This window comes from Triturus cristatus, chromosome 1_2, assembly GCF_964204655.1.
Source record: "Triturus cristatus chromosome 1_2, aTriCri1.1, whole genome shotgun sequence".
NCBI lineage: Eukaryota > Metazoa > Chordata > Amphibia > Caudata > Salamandridae > Triturus > Triturus cristatus.
The window spans coordinates 1004007140-1004030380 of NC_140580.1; the positions used below are offsets into that span (position 1 = coordinate 1004007140).

The following is a 23241-nucleotide window of genomic DNA, read 5'->3' on the forward strand; positions in this document are numbered from 1 at the left end:
ACAGAGGCACAAAAAGACAACGGAGGCACAGAAAAGACAATGGGGGCACAAGGGACAGAGGCAAAAAGAGAGACAGGCACAAGGGGCAAAGAGGGATAGACTGCGCTATGGTCAAAGAGCAAAAGACAGACAAAAAGGGCACAGACAGACAAAAGTGGCGAGGACAACCAGAAAAGGCTGGCAGAGCGGACCAGCAGACAATGGAGATGTGCAAGGAGAGAGAGCAGTTTCCCTGACCAGTGAGGATGTTGTTGTCCCGTTTCCTTACCCGATGTGCGTGACTGCCTCCTTGTTCTCCTTTTCTTTAGCCCAGATGGCGATTTTATACCCTTTTGCGTGGATGTTGATGACTGCCCCACCGATACCCTTGTTATAAGCACCAAACGCCTCCCCGATCAGGCACAGCAGCGTGTCCAGCCAGAAGCAGTAAAGCTCAGCGTGACTTTGCGGCTTGGACAGCGTGATCAGCCACCTCCCTCCACGCTTGTTGCGATAATCTTCCCACATGGGTTCAATGCCTTCCTTGAAGATGGAGTAGTCGCAGCTGGACGTCAGCTTACTGGTCAACTAGATGTTGGCGTACAGCACCCAGAAGTCCTCCACCGTGTTGAAGGAGGTCAGCAGGTGCAGGTTTCCCTGCCAGGTTTTGCTTTTGTCGTTTTTGTAAAGCCAGAGTGCCCACCTGTTCTCCAGAGGGTGTTTACCCAGTTGGTCAATGGCCAAGGGGGGTTTCTCCACTTGCTTTTTCTTTTTCTCCTTTTCTGGAACCACTAGAGTGCTGCGCTGCTCAGCTGAAGCCATTCTGCCAGAGCTATTTGGAATACCAAGTTGTTACTTTTCCTCTTCCTTTGGCTTAGTTTTGTGGCAGAATTCTTTTTGCTTCTGAATGGACACTTTCTCCCAGAACGCTCTGCTGTTGAACCAGTAAATTAAGTTTTGAAGCCTAATTTTTAAACACATAAAGTATGAAGTGACCTGTCTCTTGTAAACATTTCAGCAATTGATGGAATTGTTTGGGATAAGGTTTCATATGATGCTTTTGGTCTGACGGAGATACTATAGATTCCATATGTTTTCAAGATTTCTTTGAGTGAGATTATTACTCCTGGAAGCATCTTTGATGATTGAGACATTCTTACAGTGAGGTCAAGGATTGATGAATTAGAGCATTATACTGTATTTGAAAATGAAGATATGTAAAAGTGCAATGTCAAATTCTGATGAGATATTTTGTGTTCACCAATATGCGCACCAGTACTTGCATGAAGCAAGTTCTCCACGTGCAGTATATAATTACACACAACGGGAACATGGCCCTACACCACCAGCGGGTAGCTGCAAGACATTTGCACAGACGTTTGCATATTTTTCTGGCAACAATCACATAGACCAAGAATCTTGTTACAATAAACTTTTCCCTTCCCTAGCAAAGAAAAATATGCTAACTGACACAACGCTAATTTATGCATCCCCTTACATTTCCCAGTTGTTCAAAAAATGGGAATAACTTTTGGATGGACAATATTTCCTGAAGAAAACTGTGAAGCAAACATCCTGCCTTGGCTTGGCTAAGATAAAGCATTTGAATATGCCACATTTTTCCACATTTGCAGGTTTTGAGAATAGGCCGCAATTCACAAACTACATGTAGGAAACATTCAACAAAATGCTTAAGAATGGTGCATACATTGTAACATCGCATGGGTCGCTGTGACTCGGACGAATGTGCTAGAGGGTGTGGGGAGACAGGCACATTCTTTCACATTTTGTAGTCCTTCCCCAAAATTCAACAATACTGGAGAGGGGTTGCCCAAGTGATGACAACAGTAGTGGGCCTACATGTTCCGGTTGACGCACAATGGCACATACTGGGAGTGACGGGAGAGATAGTCTGGCCAAAAAATTGCAAAAATATGGCTCAGGCTGGCAGATGGTATGGTAAAGAGGAATAATGTGAGAGCATGGGGAGCTGTTGGGGCTCCAAAGATTGGAGACTGGAAAAGAGATTTAGATTGGTGCCAACAGGCCGAAAAAAACATCTATCAAGGGAGGGGCTGTCCTCAAATGTGGGAAAAGATCTGGGACGCATAACAGGAGCTAACTCAGGAAGGGACACACTTGGAGGGGAAGGGGGTTGCGGTGCTAAGTTGTAGAAGGGCGATCCGGGAAGCCATAAGCACTGGTTGAATATAGCACTGTAAATGGATTAGGTGTGAACTCTTTGACTCACTGCCTACTATGTTTCATCCTATCTATGTACCGTACTGAACAGTGTCTGAAGCTACTGTTTAATAAAAAGAAAGTTTGAAAAAAAAGAATGGTACATACAATTCTTCACATTCCAGGCCAGAGTGCTGGCTAGTGTGGGCATTAGATGCTGATAGGTGTCATGCACTTTTTCTAGAGTTCTTGGATAAACAGGCCAGACCCACAATACGTGCAGACATAACATGTGGGTGCAGTGACAGCATATAGCATTGCAAAGCTGTGCCTAGAATGGCTAAAACATTCCACGTTAGTTGAGGTGAAAAAACACTTGCCTCTCCTTTCTGATTACATTACAGGATTTCTTGCTAGGTCTTAGAAAACCATGTCCAAAGCACTTTCTGTATGCAATGTACAACAAAGTGTGGAAAGTTTCATAGCAGGTAGCTACTGAGCCGATAAGTGGAATTGGCAGAGCAAATATAGAAAAAGCTCTAGAAGTAGCTGATAATAGTATGACTACGTTAGCCAATATAATTTATCGTTTCAGCAACATTGCGTCATCACCTATTGACATCATAGAAGTTGCCATGGCCCTTTTACAACATGGACAAATGCACCGTATGACTATCATGCCCCTTAGCTGGACTTTGCAATCTTTGCACAATGGTTGTGGGCTGTGGAACACTTAAATGCTAATAATTTATTTCTACCATACAATTGGAGAAAAGAACAGAAAATCATGGCACAGAAAGACGCAACATACACAATGTTGAACATAGAGCATTTAAATAAATTACCATTCACTGTGGCGGAGACACTACCAGCCGATTGGATAATTCATGGGTTTATATCTCTGCCAATTTCAACATTCCACTGTAATAGCTGCTTACAACACTATCAAGTAGGTAGATATGAAGTATTAGGGGAGAGATTTGTACATGAGGCATGAGTCCTACCTCGCACTCATAAGTGTAGAAATTGAGGTACTTAGGTTTTTCTTAGCAGCACGGACTGCAAGAACACTTTAGGCTATTCCCTAGTTTGCAAGGAGGTCATGCTTCAAGGAGCATGTAATGCTTCCATGGCAAACGTAGCTTCTTTTCTGAAGGATTCCCCGGCTGCTGTAATTCTCCCAACATTCAGATTGCTTTCAAATGGGAGTTATTTGATGTTGGATGACCAAGGTTGCTGTGGGATGAAACCGGGAGTACCCTACGTGGTGATGGTTTCTAAGGTTGTGACACTTTTGTACAAATGTGGTTTTTCTACCTGCCCGTACAGTTAGGGAAGTGACAATATGGCCTTCAATTTCCATCTCTAATGTTTACTTTGATAGTCTGAGCAGTCTAAAAGCCTTATTGTTTCAGAAGAAAGTTCCTGGCTCGTCCTCTCGCACCTTCAACTGCTGCTGAATAGGTTGGATTTGACCATGTTTGTTCATTGGAACTTGTGAGAAGGATGCCAACAGAAACATGGTCTGCAACCGCTGGGAACAACATTGTTTTGTCTGCTTCTTGGGTCATTTAAAAAATCAGGCAGTTTCAAAAACAGGAGATTTTTTTAAATTGAGCAATATTTTTAACTACAGATTGCTTTTATATGCAGCGTTTTATGCACTTTATTATATTGACTTTAAATGCATTTTGGCTTTATTTCTGCTTTTAATATTAAACAGCGCAATACTTTAAAGTCTTTTAGGTTGCATGATAAATTTAAACTTAGCTTTTAGCACATGTTTTATGAAGCATTACAAACAAGGAGTGAGTGTCGTGAGGTTACATAGGCCCTGGGCACAGAACACCTCCATTTTACATTTTCACGTTTATAGTAGACATCCTTTTTAAACAATGACTTTTAACACACATTTGCTTGCGCACCCTTATGGGATAATGTTCTCAGAGATAGGTTTGCTTACACTTACTCTTCTTCGTTGCTATATTATCAGATCCTTGAACACTCTGTACAAGGACTAAGTTCACTGCACAAAATAATGTTGTTTGTTGTGCGTCTAGAAACAGATCTGCATGTGTAAAATAAACAATGAAAGCTAGACTAGAACTCTGGCATAGAGAGAATGGGTGAAGTTTATTATAAAAACTGTCCCAGCCCTTTATTATTAGGGCAGAGAAGCATTTCGATGGGACTGTTGAGGTCGCCCCATGCTGGAATTACAGCCCATCTGAATCCCTTTACCATCCTGAGAGGAGTGGTGGCCTGCTCTACACAAAGACAAGCTCCCAGATGATACATACCCACAGGTAAATGGAAAGTTAAACCACTCTAAGGTATTCTGGCAGATCTGCAACCCCAAAACCTATTAGGATAGGAAGCACTAGGTAGGACTGGACTACAGATACAATTATATGTATTCATATAATCAATGTAACAGCTCAATGGTTGAACTATTCATCTTCTTTACCGTTCTCGTAATGCTGATTACTCTGTTTTGTTTCCTTCTATTAATCTGTGCAATGCATGTTTTTTACACAAGAATCCTATTGCTTCAATAGGGGAAACAGCATTTACAACGCTGTCGGTACAACACGGTACCATTACAACGCGGTCAGTACAACGACCAGGTTGTTACCACGCATACCATTGCAACGCAGGTCATTACAACGACTTGCTGTAGGGGGCTTTAGGTGTTGGATTTGGAATCCAACACCTTCCCAACAGTTGCACAGACTGGAGTTGGAATAGTAAATTATACTATTCCAAACCCCAGCACCCCCACAACAAGTCACTGTAACGACTTGCATTGTAATGGTATGCGTTGTAACAACGCGGTCGTTGTACTGACCACGTTGTAAAGGCATGGGTTGTAAACACATGTGTTGCAACATCATATATTCTTCATAAGAGCATGTAAACTGCCACCTGCAAAAACTATTATACTGTAAGTGCCTAGTTCACTCTTTTCTTATGTGCAAATATTGCACGTTTTCATTTTGCTTATGTGTTACATTTATGTGCAGAAATGTTACTTCCCAAAAATATTGCAGTCCAGTACTTTACATGTTGCACTTCCTGATTCCTTCTTTTGCACAATAGGTAAACAGGGCCCATGGACAAGGTGTTAATTTTGACCCCTAAAGCTCACAAGCCAAATAAGGAAATCCCAAAAAATTATAAATATGACCACAATAAATTTACCATTTCCAAACACTAAGGCAGAAGCGTCTACACTCGGTTTCTAAAGTTAATTTAAATATCAACCATTTTACGTTCTGTAGTTTGCACTCCTTGCACCTAACATCAAAAAAGGGCTCCGCAATGGGGTGAGGGAGGCTCGGCAGCTCAGACGATAAAGTGACTTGAAGGTTACTATCGAAGCACTTAAGTTGGAAACATTATTATTTCAAGTAGGACTGCAATGTTATCTTCCTCATGCTATGCGTCAGACATCTTTAATCACATTAACCCAACAGCATCCTCAAACAGTACCCGTTAGAACCTTTACACCTTCATGTGAACACTATGTATTGTGAGGCGTACAGTTGGCATATTATAGCCAGCCCAAAAGCATTTTCATGCAGCCCTGACGCATGCACCCCAGAACCACTCCACTAAAGAGCATAAACATGGCGCTTCCTTTGTGCACAGCACCAAACTACAATTACCTACCGCTCTGCGATTCACTTTATAGTGGACAAGGAATAAACATTTGACCTCCCCCATTCAGCAAAATGAGCATGCTCTTATCCAAGCCCACCCATAAACATAAGGCCACAAAGCTCTCTCAAGATGTAATGATTCCTACCTACACAGAATTATTATAAACAAGCCGTAGTCTAGCTCCATAAAACGTCATACAAAGTAGGAAACATTTCATCCAAAATAAATACACACATTTAAAACAATCATAAAAGAAAAGAGTTGGAAACAATAAAGTGGATGATTCACACAATGGGGATTAGCTGTAATAATTCACTGTATACTTTGGCTCATAAAATGTCATAAAGATATGATAATTAGTTTGAATGTATAAACTGTTATTTTTGAAAGTCATGCTAATAAGGTGTGTACTTTGAATAAAAGTTAACAATAATAAATAAATCATAAAAATAGAACACATAAAATAATCATAACGCAAACAATAATCATGCCAAATGGAGTAAACTTGTTAAATCAATTTAGGCTACATAAAAACACTTCATTCAGAAATCATAACAGTAGGCCCAAGCTCTTCCATTGAAACCAGACTAAGGGGTCTATTACGGTGGCGAGCGGACTTTAACAGCAAAAGGGACCGCTGTAAGCAGCACCCGCTGCAATGTAAAAAATGCATGTCGTGCATTTGCATGCACAACGTGACAGTCACCGCACGGTGCCTGCCACCTTGTGCATGCAAATGCTGGGGGTTACCATAGGTACCCCCCATGTGCACCCCCCACCCCCCAACACCCTGGGGGCCCGCAATGGGCTCCCAAATGCAGAAACCGCATGCCTGATCTCCGCAATCATCATAATATGGATGGCGGTGTCTTACAGACACCGCCACCATATTATACACGTTTTCAGCACCGGTCGATGAGTCGACCTGCAGACAAGCAGCCGTGGACCCCCCAGCCAGCCTAATGTAGCGGGGGGTCATTCTTGGCAGGATGGCGGGCGGATCGGCCGCCGGGCCGACGGTGGCTACCGCTGGCCCAGCGGGGGTGATCCGCCCGCCATCCTAATGGGCCCCTAAATGTAGATAAGGGCTAGAGACATATAATATTAGGTAAGTTGTATCTGACTGTAGGATTTGAAGAGCAACTTTAAAGCGTCTCACACCTAGCGCTGTACAGAGCGGCCTAATCCACACTCTTCTTGGCCTCGAGACCATTGGACAAAAAAATAAAATGATCAACATCCGCAATCGTATCGCTGTAAGTTATACAGTATGGAGACTTCGTTGAATTGAACTTCCAATTATTAGTACACTTGCTGACCAACAACGTTGATGTACAATTTTCGAGCCTGGCAAGTTGTAAGTGCATCCATGCATGGTTCCAAAGAAGGGCCATAAGTAAGTAAAATGTATTATAAAGTAAACAAAACCGTTACAAATGTGCCAGCCGTTATAATAATCAATTCCATAACAACATTAAAACACAGGGGCGCGCCGACTGATGAAATGCATCAGTCAGAAGAAAAATAAAATGACAATAAAAATATGTTATTGTCATTTTATTTTTACTTCCAGTCTGCCCAGTCGAGGGCAGGTGGCGGCAGGACTCTGTCACACAGCAGGGGGTGGAGGAGTGGTAGGCACTAAAAGTGCGCATGTCGGTTTCGCCAATCATCCACTGCCAGCCAAATGAACATGCGCACTTGGGTATCTCCAGCTATCCTGGTGCTCAGGGGCACAGGCTCCTGGAGCCTGCTGGAGCGCAAAAATGGCCAGCTCGGCCTAATCCCTGCCCTTCCATCATGCTGGGAGAAGCGCTGGGATTGGTTGGGGTCTGAGAGCCCGAGGCCATTGGAATTGTAGTGCCAAGATGGGAACAGAGGAGCAGCGCGGTGCAGGAGCAGAAGATCGTGGCAGCCGGCAGGAAAGGTATGTTTATATTTTTATTATCATTTTTTTTACCACCCCCACTTCCCCCACCTTGGATTGGCAGCAGCCGCCCCTGTAAAAACACTTTGATAATAGAGTATTAAAACACAGTGACAACTTCGTTTGAATAGCATGTGCAGGTCAACCTCCAAAATTCACCATACAAGGAGGGCTTATTAATGACAATGCAGGTGTACCAGATGTTATAAAAGCCATGAGGAAGTAGCATAAAGGTGCTCCTATATTTGCAGTCTGTGTGTTGAGGCCCTCAATTATTCGTCACATGCCTGTTAAACTTTACTTATTGGAATCAACACATAATGAAAAAGTGCAAATGTATAGCAGATTGTGTGCCCAAATTGTGGCTTAAAGTGCTTGAGCGTGATTCCCTGGTGCCTTCATTGCACATTTTGGAGTCTGCTTTATGACCTTGTAAACTTAAAGAGTAACAAACATATGATTTTGTATCCGGGATAGTATGATATCCTCGATGCCCTATTTGTTAGTGAGGAGCCCATAAAAGAGCAGGTGCATTGTACATAAGAAATTGTGCGACTATCATTTTGGTCGAAATGATTAGGCAGGGGTCCCTTGAACAGTGATTTGCCGAACGGTTAACCATGCCTAAAAATGTTGTTTCCTGGTACGTTAGGGGAATTGAGACTCCACTCAAGGAGGGCTTGCCTACAGGTACGGTATGAGGTTGTAGAAGGAGTGGTCTAAGTAACATCCTTCTTAGATCCAAGACTGATGTACATGTGCAAAAGATGTGGCAAACAGCCTCTTGTTTATACCCACATAGGAGACAGCTTGGATTCTTCAGACGGCTCTTCAACGACGGAATGAGATCTTTTGTTTCAAATTGACCAACGCGAAACCGCATGAAATGGCATTTTAGTTCAGAGGAGAAATTCGTTTTCAAGTACGCTTGGGCTTTAGATGCTGGTATGTACTGATGACAATCCAAGCGTGATGTTTCCTTGCAAATGAGTTCTTGTCTTGCAGTAGTGACAGAACTTCTGCAGATGCCTTGCTTAGACTAAAGAAAGATGTTCTTGCCATTGGGTTAGCCCACGGTTCTTAGATGCCGAGTGCTTCTATAGCCGTCCACAACCGAGCTCCCCATGATTTTTGTGATTTTTTACTCATCAAAGAGGAGACATATTTTTTAGACAAAAACGAAGCCATGACACCACCTACTTTGGAACTACTGTGGTAGGAATTAATCTTGCGACTCCAAAATGCCTCTTTCATAATGGCATTAAAGCTTTTATTAATTGATATGGGGCTACACCAACAGTTTCCCAAACTTATTTAATTAAAATACAGTTTAATAATGGTGTCAAGGAGTTGGTTTCCCAAATTCATGATTTCTATTAGAGCAGACCTGTAGAGAAATAGCTTAGGGGTTGACCCCAATCTGACCCAATAAAGGAGAGGTTTTCTAAACAGCTATATCTCCAACCCTTTTGATTCCCGTCTCAAAGAATAGGGGAAGTGAAGGGGTGCTTTGAGGCAGGCTGAATAGAGATCCTAAAAAGCTATTCTCCTTTGCAGTCAGCCCAGTAATGGTCCCCACTCCCCAGATGTCTGCACAATAAAGAGCAGTGGTTTGTACCCTAGCACTCTAAACCTCAATCGCCAGGAAAACAGATTTGAGGGTGGTGGCTTTGTATCTCTTGATAATTGTAGAGGCTCTGTGTAGTAAGATTAATTTGCTTTTTTAAAGTATCAGTGATCTCCAAGAATATAATTTATCTGTTCTAACACCCAAGTAGTCAAAGCTATCAGCTGTTAGCAGAGACAACCCCTTCACCAAAAATCCTCCTCTAAATGACCCATGGGATTGAACACCATGACCTCAGTTTTTAATGTGTTCACTTCTAGGCGCCAAAGTTCACAACAATCAAAAAAACTATCAAGTAGGGTCTGTAGTCCAGTCGGGCTACTGGAAACCAAAAGAAGGTTATCAGCAGATAACAGAGCTGGTAAGGGGATACTTTCCAGTTTAGGGGTATCGTTCATACAGATATCAAGGTATTTTTGTCGTATGGCTTCTACTGTTTCAGTAAGACTTTGCGTTTGAGCAAAATATGCATCAAAACTATGCAGGACTAAGTCTGTGCCTACCATCAGAATATGTTGACCTAAATCCTCGCTTGCTCACAGTGCACCATCTGGACCTCTACCCTTACAAGGTACTGGATATTATGTGCAACTTCAGAACATGACAACCCTCACTACCCAAGGAAATCGTGGCAACAGATCTGACCATTTCGTTAGTAACTCAGGCATGCCCAAAGGAAAACACAAATTGGCATTTCAAACATCTCTTGAAGGAATATATGAGTTTGCAATGCATGCATTTAAAGCGCATGCATTTACAACGCGGTCAGTACAACAACCGCATTGTTACCACGCATACCATTACAATGCAAGTCACTACAACGACTTGCTGTAGAGGGCGCTGGAGTTTGGAATAGTATAATTTACTATTCCAACTCCAGTCTGTGATACAGTAAGGACGGTGTTGGATTGCAAATCCAACACTTATAGCCTCCTACAGCAAGTCATTGTAATGACTTGCGTAGTAATGGTATGCGTGATAACAACGCGGTTGTTGTACTGACCGCGTTGTAATGGTACTGCGTTGTACCGACAGCGTTGTAAACGCTGTTTCCCTCTTAGGAAAGGTTTGGGGTCGCATTTTAGACCAATCAAATTCTCAATCCTATTCTCCGAGCTGTGATGAATCTGCAGGACAGGACAGGAGTCTTATTATTCGGAGTCTGGAGAAGGGGCACCGGGATCCCTCTCAGACCCCCCGGAAATATTTTAATGATGTCACTGACCATTGGAAGAATGTCTTGCTTTTCTCTGCACAGAATCGCAGGTTCCTGTTGGAAAGACGAGTCCAGTCCTAAAGATAATCACCTCTTCTCTCAGGTCTGCCGATATAAAAGCACATTCCAGTGAGGGATTTTTTAAAACTTTCACATCCCAATGAGGGATGTTTCTAAACATTGAACATTTGTGCATCTATCCACTGGCATGGACTGCGTTGGAGCCTGAAGGTTTTGAGAGGGAGAGGTGCTCAAGCCGTGGCAATCAAGAGATGCATTTTGCCACTATCAGATGCTGGAGGTTTTGGCTGTGAGGAAGGGAAGGCACAGTTGACACAAGCTGAGTTAAGGTTAGCAGTTGTGCCCACATATGGATATCCTTCTGCCTGCTGTTATTCATTGCTAATCTGGAACAACTTGAAATATTGTGTGCATAATTATGTTTTATGTGGTGCTTGTTCACAGGAATTCTACGATCTTCAAGGTAGGCTCATGTCATGTGGGAAACATTTGATCAGATCCAGAATAAGGAAACAGCCCTTTGCATGCTTGGATTCTTGAGACAAATCTTTCAATGGTAACACAAAAACTACATGTCCCAGAAATCAGCATGCTTTGTGAGAAAAATAACAGGACATGGGCCTACGTGCAGCAATGGGTGTTCAGAACTTCCGCAAAAGAGTGTGCCAATAGGTTATTGGCAAATATAGTTTGCTCTAGCCATTTAATAAGTTAATCATCTTTATCCACACTAGGCAGGTTAGATAACTACATTGTAGGGGTTCAAATCAGTATGCAGGGGGTGCAAGCGGAGAACTTTGCAACCGCTGATTTAACCAATCGTTATCTCTCACAAATACGCGGTCCCTTTTATTGTAAAATTTGGCTCCCCTGCTCTGGCGAATGGGTGAGTATGGCATGTACTTCACAAGGGATGTATGTGTGGCATATGTCTGCCAGTGGCTGTATGGGTGACTGAGTGGCTGTGTGAGTGGCTGTATGGGTGAGTGACTGGGTATGTAAGTGGCTGTATGGGTGACTGAATGGTTGTTTTAGTGGGTGTATGGGTAGGTGAGTGGGTGGCTGTATTGGAGAGTGAGTGTCTGTGTGACTGCCTGTATAGGTGAATGAGATGATGTGTTATTGCTGGATGGATGTGTGAATGTGTATGTGAGTGGTTTCATGGGTGTGTGAGTGGCTCTGTTGAGAGATTGTGTGGGGGTGTGAGTGGGTGTGTAAGTGGTTCTGTGGATGATGTCATCAGTGATATCATTTGAGAAGTCATCAGTGATATCATCAGTGATATAATTTGGGATGTCATCAGCGATGGTATTGATTGTGTCATGAGTGATGTAATATGTGAGGTCATAAGCAGTGCATTGTGGGGTCGTAAGGTCTAGTTAGCTGTCGTACTTTAATATTCGGGACCGCGTAGGGAACAGGGCCCTACCCCTGTCTATCTTGGTGTTAGCAAACCGCAAATGGTAAATGCGGCATGCACGAGTGCTTTATATATCGTTTTAGCTATGAATGCACTGTGTACACGTTATTCTGCTTCACTACGCGGGTTCCATTTTGGAAGCAGTGGCCATCTTGTCATTGCCCTCACATAGGCTATAATGGAGTAAATACGGGCCTCACAGTACATGGGCTTTCCCTCTGACTTCTCTGTGACCTGGGCAGCTGGCTCTGCTGCCCCAGGTCAAACCGGTCTCACGAGCTCCCCTTCCTCCGTCCACCTGTGATTAGCATCAGGGCTTGACCCGTCATAAAACCCTTTCATTCTATACAATCCCCCGGCTAATCTCTTCCACACCTGCTTGTTCCTGCTTTATGACTTGTTTCCCAAAACAGGAGATGCTCATGTTTATTGGGGGGTCTGTTTACATCCGATGTGGGATCTGAACCCTACTGTGTAAATCATTGTGGGCTGGCCGAACTGGAATGTGGGATGGTCATCATGACTCTGCCTTTTCTTTGTAATGTACACTCATATATGGCCGTATCATAAAACCTAGGAATGTATGCTTGAGGCCAGAAAAGGCCTATTTAAAGTGAAGTCCGTTTCCATGATTTTCAGCAGTCTCCTGAGAACATACACGCTGTTGTACTTCTAGGATACCTGTAATTGGTCTGCAGCCAATAAACAAATCTTTGACTTCACCCAGAAGACTCTGTGTTTCTGTAGGTCTGGAACAGGGTGAACCCAGAAGTCATAGGGTGTGTGCCCCTGCACCGCTGGGTCTAAAATACCCAGTACTTCAGTTTGGCGCCCAACTCGGGACGATTTCAGCGGTACCAGTCCAAGGCAGAGGTTCGTGAGGAGCTTCGTGTGGAAATTCCGGAGGAAGGCCGCCACTTCATCGACCCCTGCATGTCGACGTGGTCCGAAAGTCTTTTCTGCGAGGTTCTCCGCGTCCCGACGGCTACGAAGGACTGCTGCCCTGATTAATCGACCTGTTTTGGACCCTTGACGAATTTGGGAGAGCGAAACAATCGAGAGAGTCTTCTGGTGACGCCATCGATCAGCAATATTCAGTTAAGTATAAGTGGAGCGTCTCCCATTTGTTTTTGGTATCCTTCGGGATCGTTTGATTTGGTAATTTGGTACTTTGGAGTTTGCAAACGCCAAAACCAGAGGACTCGTGTATTCACGAGAATATCGTAATCGATAATCCTTTGACGTTTGGATCTAGACTAGTGAGCAAAGATGCCTGGTTCTGGACTATTTGGTAGATTATTCTGTTTGGGTTGTGGAAAATATTTCCAGCTAGAGGAATCATGTCCGGTTCCTCCGGTTGGAACTCCAACTTATGAGCTCTATGTAAAACATGGCGTAGGCCCCATTGCATATAACGAAGTGTGGATCCACTACACCAGGAAAGATGGTGTTTTAAAATGGCCCCAAAATGGTAGTTTTGATACCGATATTTTAGATAATTTGGAAATTAAATTGTTTAAGAAGAAAGCCCGGCCGGCGATGTTTGACTCTTTCCGCTTATGGCGAAAGGAAGCCAAACAAAAGGAAATTAAGCTAGCGAAAAAGAATAAGAGAGAGAAAGGTATGACAGTGATGCAAGCAGCTGTACAATTTAAAGACAATGAAGAGGAGCAGATGAGTGAGCAATTGCATAGGCAGCGCAAGTTAGGGATTGACAAATGTTACCCAGCTTTACCACATTCTAAGCAGAATGAGTCCGAAGAAAAAGAGAAAGATCCCCTGATGTCACATTTGTTGAGTTCGCCACCCCCGTATGCTCAAAATGCCACGGCGCCTCCCCAGCTTGTAAATATGCCACCTCCAGTGAATATACTGCAAGCCTTGCCGCTACCGCCAGCTGCTTTGCAGCCGGTTCCTATCCCTGTAGCGCAGCCCTCTCAAGGACCGCCAGTTGTGCTTTCAACTGCCCCCGCACTTCCTGCGACTTTGCCTAATACGGCAGCTGCCTCCCCTGACACTCTTCCTTCCACCACTCCAGTACCTGTCTCTACATCCTCTTTTCTTCCCTCTGTTTTTCCCCCTGTTCTCGCCTCAGCTTCTCCTTCAGCGCGACAGCGCTTAGCTAATGTGGTTACTACATTAATGTCTCCTCTCTTTGAGTCATCTGGTGCGACTCCTGGTTTACAGCGTAAGCAATTGCGTAGCCAATTACCTAACCCTGACGAGAAAAAGGTAATAGATAACATGGCGCGTAGATGGATTGTTTTCCCTTCACTATATAATGTGGAATCAGTTGTCAACGTTTTCCATCAGTGGGATGCCCCAAAACAGAGATATGTGTTCGAGAAAATGTGCGAAATTCTCTGTGAAGAATTGGAGGATAGTGGTAAAAATCCGAACCCGCAGGAATTGTGTAGAGTGAGGTTCGATTTTGGAACTGGTATAATTGTGGACCGCGGAGTAGATAAAGCAGTTGCGGTTGTATTGTCCTTTAGGAATGATGATTGCCAACAATCATTGTTTGAACAAGATGTCCTTGTGGGGAAAAAGGTGGAAGCGCGACAATACCCTATGAGAGAAGTTCCCCCGGTATGGAAGGAAGCGGTTGCAGCTGCAGGTGGTAACCCCGCTGTGGCAGCGCATTTCCAGCGTGTTTGGGTGCATGTTCCATGGAAGCGCTCTGAGGTGTTAGCGCTTAAGCAGTCCTTGCCTGATCCCCGTAAAAACCCAGCAGGTTATTATAAAGAGTTATCACAGACGGCAGGGTCATGCATTATGAATCTGGCCGACATAGACATGTTGTTTGGTAATGTTGTTCCACAGCCTCTATGGGGATCAATTCGTAATGTAGATCACAATGCAGAACTAGGGGATACATGGGCTAACATTGTTGCTGCTGATGCAAGACAAACTGGTGGTGCGAAACCAGAACCTTTAGTAGCTGAACTGCCTGGTAGAATCATCACGTATATGAAGACAATAATGCCTGCGATGCGCGTAAATTGGGACAAGTTATCTGCATGCAAGCAAAAGAAAGATGAGACAGTGTCAGACTTCTTTACTAGGTTTGAAGAAACGTTTATTGATCACAGTGGGCAGGATATGAGTACTGAGGGTGGCCAACGGTTGTTTGTGGATAAGTTTGTGCAGAATCTACTTCCTGACCTGTGTAAAAAGTTAAAGGATTCGGAAAGTTCTTGGGCTGTTTCTTCTTCAGCGCAAATACTGGCTACTGCACAGTATTATGAAAATAGAGATAAAGACGAGAAAGATAGAACAGAGAAGAAAACGAAGGAACTAAAGACAAAGGTCCTTTTACAGCAGGCCTATCCGCCACGTGGAGGTCAGAATAATTATAGGCAACCCCAAGGTGTCTATCACCAACCCCAACAGTTTCAGAACAACTCGCAAATGAATGGGTATTACCAACCACGTGTCTTTGTAGGTCCCAACCAATGTTCATACTGCAAAGAGGAAGGTCATTTTAAATACAGTTGCCCTAAATTGATGCAGCGGAACGGTAATATGTATGGCGCCAGAGGAAGGGGTGGTCAGCAAGCTCCTAGAGGCAGAGGGCGTGGAAGTGTTCCCCAGAACGCGCGTCCTCTGCCGCCTCAGAGTACCATCAATAGCTTTGATCAGCAAGCTAACGTGACTAGTAATACGGCCCAGTATTATAATAATGATTATTATGCAGAGGACGGTGATGCAGAAAATAATGATTACTAGGACAGCCGTAGACAGAGAGAGGGAGTTGTTTCAGTGCCAGTGGATCAGAGTGGACCGTATGTTGAGGTGACTACAGCAAATGTAACGGAGCCTTTTCTGCTAGACACTGGTGCTGCAAAGAGTTCAATCATGCATTCAAAACTCCCTGGCGCACCTTTGTCTGGTGATATAAATGTTTCAGTAGGTTTTTCTGGCGCCCCTGTTAGGAACCCGATTTCTAGTCCCATGTCACTTTCTGTTGGACCTTGCGAGCTGAAAGCACCCCTGATCCTGACAACAGGTTGTGGTGAGAATTTGCTGGGATTAGATTTGTTGAAAAGATTGCATGCTACACTGTATTGTTCTCCTTCAGGAGTACAACTTACATTAGGCAAGAAAGTGATTTCCCCAATGTACTTGTCTAAAAATACAATGCCGCCTGAATTGTCATCCCTTCCGGATTCCCTTTGGGCTACTGGTCCCAATGATGTGGGCCTCTTGGAGATACCGCCATATGTGGTGACTTTAAAGGCTAATGTCAGACTGCCACGTATTCCCCAATACAAGATCTCTAACGAAGGCCAGAAAGCATTATTAGACATTGTCAGCGACTTGATTAATAAAGGTGTGATTGAAGAGACAAGAGGCAACGTTTGCAATAGTCCGATTTTACCTGTCTTAAAACGAACGGATCCTTCACAGCCACCTGTTTACAGATTTGTGATCGATCTTAGAGAGGTTAATAAGATTGTTGTGCCACAGTTTCCGGTTGTCCCCGATATAACTGCCTTGTTAACGATGATTCCAGCCTCTGCTGCATGGTTTTCAGTGATCGATCTAAAGAATGCTTTCTTTAGCATCCCAATTGCAGAAGAGAGCAGAGACATTTTTGGTTTTAGTCTGGGAGGCCGAAGCTTCCGCTTCAAACGCGCTCCCCAGGGCTACTGTGAGAGTTCATCCATATACAGTCAGGCTTTGAAGGCGCAGCTTGATGCACTTGTTTTACCTAGTGGCGCTATCCTGATTCAGTACGTGGACGATTTACTAATTGCCGCGGATACTGAGAAGATCTGTAAAGAAGCCACATTGTCACTGTTGCGCCATTTATCCGCTTTCCATCACAAGGTGTCTCTCTCCAAGCTGCAATATTGTCGACAAGAAGTGACCTACTTAGGTCATCTCTTATCGAAGGAGGGAAGGAAACTGACCCCAGAAAGAATTCAAGCCATTGCACAGTTGAGTGTGCCAAAAACACAGAGAGAAGTGCGTGCTTTCGTGGGCATTACTTCATACTGTAGGCATTGGATCCCTAGTTTTTCTTTATTGGCAAAGCCTTTGGTAGCCTTAACATGCAAAGACACACCGAATCCTATCCCATGGTCTGAAGAGTGCCAGAAAAGTTTTGTGGAATTGCGTAATGCATTATGTTCAGCACCTGTGTTGGGTACCCCTGACTACAGTAAGCCTTTTACATTGTATGTTCACGAGAAAGATGGATGTGCGTTGTCAGTGTTAACACAGCCTTTTGGCGACAGACCGCGCCCATGCGCGTATTTTTCATCAACCTTGGACCCTGTAGCAAGGGCATTGCCAAGCTGTCTGAGAGCGACAGCTGCTGCAGCGATGTCTATCCGACAATCTGCTGGTTTGGTAATGGACAATACATTGATTGTTATGGTTCCACACGCTGTAGACACATTATTAAATAGGACCAAGACACAACACTTGACTAGTGCGCGATTATCAGGTTATGAACTTACACTGTTAGCAAATCACATACACATAAAGAGATGTAATACGCTGAATCCAGCTACGTTATTGCCAGTCCCAGCAGACTCAGATGAGATTGAGCAACATGATTGTCTGTTCAGAACAGAAGAAGAGACGAAAGGGAGAGTAGATCTAAAAGATACTCCCCTGACTGAGTGTGATGGCACTTTATGGGTAGATGGTTCATGTTTTAAGCTCCCTAATGGTGACACGACTGCTGCATATGCTATCACGACTTTGCACACGGTCGTGGAAACTGCACGAGTGCCACATAATTCGGCCCAAGCAGCGGAATTAATCGCTCTCACGAGAGCATGTGTGTTGTCTGAAGGAATGAGAGTGAATATATACACAGATAGCCAGTACGCCTTTGGCGTGGCTCATAATTTTGGGCGATTGTGGAAGGAGCGTGGGTTCCTGACATCGCATGGAGCTAAAATTCAGAATGGCAAGTTGGTGAATGATCTCCTTGAGTCACTGACCCTACCGTTGCAAGTTGCGATCATGAAATGCAGTGCGCACAGGAAAGTCACAGATGATGTTGGACGTGGGAATGCGTTTGCTGATGAGACCGCGAAAGAAACAGCACAGAATGTGAAGACTAGAATGTATGTTGCAGGCCCCGCAAGATGGGTTAATGATGTTGGGATGTGTGAGAACACAATAGAGAGTGTGAAGTCGCTTCAAGCTGAAGCCACAGAGGAAGAGTTAAGCAAGTGGAGAGAAAGTATGGGTAAGTTGGATGAGAATGGTTGTTGGATTGATCTGACAGAACATAGGCGATGGTTGTTGCCTGATGCATATGTGCTTCCAGTGGTTACTATGGCACATGGAATGGCACATATCAGTACGAAAGGTATATGCAAGTTGTTGGCTCCAGTATGGCAGAATGCTGGGATTCCCAAGTGTGCAGAGAATGTGGTCAAGAATTGCATAGTATGCTTGAAGTACAACCCTGGTAGGGGAACCCCAACTCCAGCTGGTCACTTTGCACCCCCATCATGTCCATTCGAAGTTTTGCAGCTGGACTTTATTCACATGGAAAGATGCAACAACCTGAAATATGTACTGGTGGTTGTTTGTGCTTTCTCAAAATGGATAGAGGCTTATCCTCTGAAAGATAACACTGCCCTATCCACAGCCAAAGCCCTTGTGAAGGAATTTTTCCCTAGGTTTGGGATGCCAAGAATGGTGTGGTGTGATAATGGAAGTGAGTTTGTGGGTAAAGTGATGAAGAATGTATGTGAAGGGCTAGGGATAAAGCAGAAGTTCCATGCTGCAAATCACCCCCAATCAGCTGGATTAGTAGAACGCTACAATGGAGCCTTAAAGCTCAAGCTGGCCAAAATCCAGGCGAGCACCGGTCTTAAATGGCCTGACGCTCTGCCTTTAGCACTCCTGTCCACCAGAATGACCATACACTCACGAGTGGGGCTTAGCCCTTACGAGGTTGTCTTTGGCCGTCCGGCCAATGTATGGGGTGTACCGAGGCCCATGAAGTTCAGTGAGGTAGAGCATCCAGTACTGCTCGATTACCTGTATGATTTGACTGTTAAACTGCGTGTTTTGCACCAACAGGTACATGATACTCTTCCCCAAGCTTCTGAACCTCCTGGACACCCTATCAACCCTGGTACGTGGGTGCTAGTCCGAAATTTCCAGCGCAAGAGCAACGACGAGCCTCGCTGGATCGGCCCTCATCTTGTTCTTCTTTCAACAAGATCAGCAGTGCGAGTAAAAGGAAAGAAACACTGGATCCATGGTACCCACTGTAAAGTAGTCCCCTTGCCTCTGCCATATGACCAGTGGGTCAAGGAGGGTATCGCCGACTCTGAGACAGACACTGTACCTCGTTTTGTACCATTCAGTGACGCACGCATAAGAGACACAGTTTCAGACCAAGAGAGTGACAATATTCTGCAGGAAGCTGTGCCACCATCAAATCGACTGGACACCACTGAGCCTGAACTTTTGTTTCAAGACCAAACAGCACCTGGCCGCCTCCGCTATAATTTGAGACCTAGGCCCATGGACAAATAAAGATTTCCTCACTATTTCCTTTTTGACATTTTTTGCTCTCCCATCTGAAGGACTTTCTTGATTTTTGTTTTTCGAACCACCATCCGGGTTCTGCCGCAGGGTCGCGGTGCCAAGACTTTGGGGTACAGGCCGAAGACGCTAGGTCAACGGTTCTGGTTGGTCTAGGGCGTTTCCCTGGACTGACAGGCGTACTCCTTAGCAGAAGAAACTCATCCACCGCGAGCGGCCCGAGTAGAGGATGGAGTTTTTTAAGATGGAGAGACCGATTGAGGAAATGAACTTTAACGCAAGGATGTGTAGAATTGTAAAAAGTAAATGTTTTGTCTTTTTGTGCCTTTTTACACTGTGTAGTATCATAATGTTTATTGTAGGATTTGTGTTTTTCTCCGCTCAAAAGCCCATTGAACCCACTGAACAGCCTATACCTCTTTCTACTGCCTCCTCTCACTCTTTCCACCCTTTGCCTGAGCACGAACAGACCAGACGATCAGAGTTCGTAAATAACTCGTTTATCCAGCTCTTGCACCAGCACCAACTGGTAATGAATACGACCAATTGCTGGGTGTGTGGGTTAATGCCACATACCATTAACAAGGGTATTCCCTACCTGGTGCTGCCGTACAGTTACAATGGTTCGTCATGGGCATTCCAGACCATGTTTCTCTATGCTCTAGATACATATTCCCCTCGCCAACCGCGTTCCATCAGACCTATCACCAATAATAAGGCTTTGATGAAAGGAGTTGCCGATATGAGTAGGGATATCGATGCCTACTCATCCATTCCCAAAGAAGAGTTGAGACCTTATGTAGGATGGAACGCGACGGGGTATAGTATTAGTCTGGGTGAAAGACAGCGAAAAATCTCGTCTCCAATCTGGGTCGTACCCCACATGGGTCGGTTCTGCTTACAGGGTAATGGTCAGAATCCTAGAGCTCAACTGGGAAGAAGTGACTGTACTGAAACGTACACCTTCCCGTCACAGTTTTCCCCTGCGTTTTTGGCTGCCAAGGGCACATATTTCATCTGTAATGACCGAGCATATACATGGCTGCCCCCTGATTTCTCGGGCACATGTTATATTGCGAACTTGCTACCGCCGACATTTACTGCTGCCTCTGACTATCACAAGACCAGAGTTGTGAGAGGTGTGATTAGTAAGGAGGATACTGCCGGTCAGGAAGCGGGAGACTTCTTCTTGGGTTTCCTGCCGTTTTGGGGACCTATGGTCAATAGTAGGAACCTGAGACAGCTGACTCGTGTGGTTGAATCCACTGTCAATGTAACGGCTGGTGCCCTTAGTAATCTGACAGCTGAGCTCCAAGCGGATCGCCTTATGACTCTGCAGAACCGCATGGTTCTAGACGTTATTCTTGCAGACCGCGGTGGGGTATGCAAGGTCATCCAATCCAGTTGCTGCATTTTCATACCAGATAATGCTCCAACAGTGTATCAAGCCATCTCCAAACTCCATAAAATATCTGAATCCATACACGTGGATAAGGGAGATTGGTCACTGGTGGGGTGGTTCTGGGAATTGATATCTGCCTGGGGTTGGAAAGTTCTGATGGTCATTGGAATGATCTTAGCCATTCTTTTCCTGTTCTGTCTGTGCATACAGTGTGCTCCTGCGATATGTGGCCTCTGTGCTACCTTATGTGTAAGGAAACCCGTATCGAGGGACGAACTAAGTAATAAGATGATGCTACAGCAACATCTCCATGACTTCGTGAACATTGACCTAGACTCGGATTAAGATGAGTATAGTGATTGCCTATGTAAGGGCAAAAGGAGGGTCTGTCGTACTTTAATATTCGGGACCGCGTAGGGAACAGGGCCCTACCCCTGTCTATCTTGGTGTTAGCAAACCGCAAATGGTAAATGCGGCATGCACGAGTGCTTTATATCTCGTTTTAGCTATGAATGCACTGTGTACACGTTATTCTGCTTCACTACGCGGGTTCCATTTTGGAAGCAGTGGCCATCTTGTCATTGCCCTCACATAGGCTATAATGGAGTAAATACGGGCCTCACAGTACATGGGCTTTCCCTCTGACTTCTCTGTGACCTGGGCAGCTGGCTCTGCTGCCCCAGGTCAAACCGGTCTCACGAGCTCCCCTTCCTCCGTCCACCTGTGATTAGCATCAGGGCTTGACCCGTCATAAAACCCTTTCATTCTATACAATCCCCCGGCTAATCTCTTCCACACCTGCTTGTTCCTGCTTTATGACTTGTTTCCCAAAACAGGAGATGCTCATGTTTATTGGGGGGTCTGTTTACATCCGATGTGGGATCTGAACCCTACTGTGTAAATCATTGTGGGCTGGCCGAACTGGAATGTGGGATGGTCATCATGACTCTGCCTTTTCTTTGTAATGTACACTCATATATGGCCGTATCATAAAACCTAGGAATGTATGCTTGAGGCCAGAAAAGGCCTATTTAAAGTGAAGTCCGTTTCCATGATTTTCAGCAGTCTCCTGAGAACATACACGCTGTTGTACTTCTAGGATACCTGTAATTGGTCTGCAGCCAATAAACGAATCTTTGACTTCACCCAGAAGACTCTGTGTTTCTGTAGGTCTGGAACAGGGTGAACCCAGAAGTCATAGGGTGTGTGCCCCTGCACCGCTGGGTCTAAAATACCCAGTACTTCATAGCTCAGGTAACTATAACTGATGAATTTTAATGGTTTTGTACAAGTGAAATCTGAGCCTAACTATAACTTTGCTGTAACCTTTTGTTTTTTCAGTGAATTTCTAAGGTTTTTTAAATTCTATTTCCTAATTGTAAAATACCTGTAACCTTTGTTTTTTGAGTGAATTTCTACTTTTTTAAGATGTTATTTTCTAACTATAAGGTCCTGGTAACTTCTGTTTTTTTTCGTGAATTTTCAAAGGTTTTTAAAATGTTATATATATTTTGGTGCATGGGTGCATGAGTTACTGTACGAGTCTGTAAGTGGGTGTGTGAGTGTCTGTATGGGTCTGTGAGTGGGTGTGTGATTGTTTTTGTGGGTGTGTGGCCAGGTGTGTGAGTGACTATGGGTCTGTGAGTGGCTGTATTGGTCTGAGAGTGGGCGTGTGAGTGGCTGTAGGGATCTGTGAGTGGGTGTGTGAGTAGCTGTATTGGTCAGTGACTGGATGTGTGAGTGGTTGTATGTGGGTAAGAGCGGACATGTGGATAGATTTGACGGTGTGTTAGTGGGTGTGTGAGTGACTTTGTGGGTCAGTGAGTGGGTCTGTGAGAGACTGTTTGGGTTTGTGAGTGGGTGTGTGAGTAGCTATGTGGGTATGTGAGTAGGTTTGTGCGTGCTGTCTAGGTGGGTTTGGGTTTATGAGTGGTTGTGTGACTGGGTGTGAGTAGCTGGATAAATCTGTGAGTGCATGTGTGAGTGGCTGTATGGGTCCGTGAGTGGGTGTGTGAGTGATTATGTGGGCGTGTGAGTGGCTGTACGGGTCTGTGAGTGGGTGTGTGAGTGGCTTTGTGGGTGTGTGAGTGCATGTGTGAGTGTCTGTATGAGATTTGGAGTGGCTTTGTGACTGTGTGGGTCTGTGAGTGGATGTGAGAGTGGCAGAATGCATCTGTGAGTGAGTATCTGAATATCTGTATAGCTGTGTGAGTGGCTGGGCCAGAACAGAACCTCATCTGCCACTTTAACCAATGAAGTCCACAGTTTTGCATGAAAT

General features: G+C 44.5%; 1 pseudogene; it reads right to left on the minus strand.

Annotated features, from left to right (window-relative positions):
* Positions 1 to 264: 264 nt before the first annotated feature.
* Positions 265 to 801, minus strand: LOC146868583 (eukaryotic translation initiation factor 4E-1A pseudogene; annotated as a pseudogene).
* Positions 802 to 23241: the final 22440 nt, after the last annotated feature.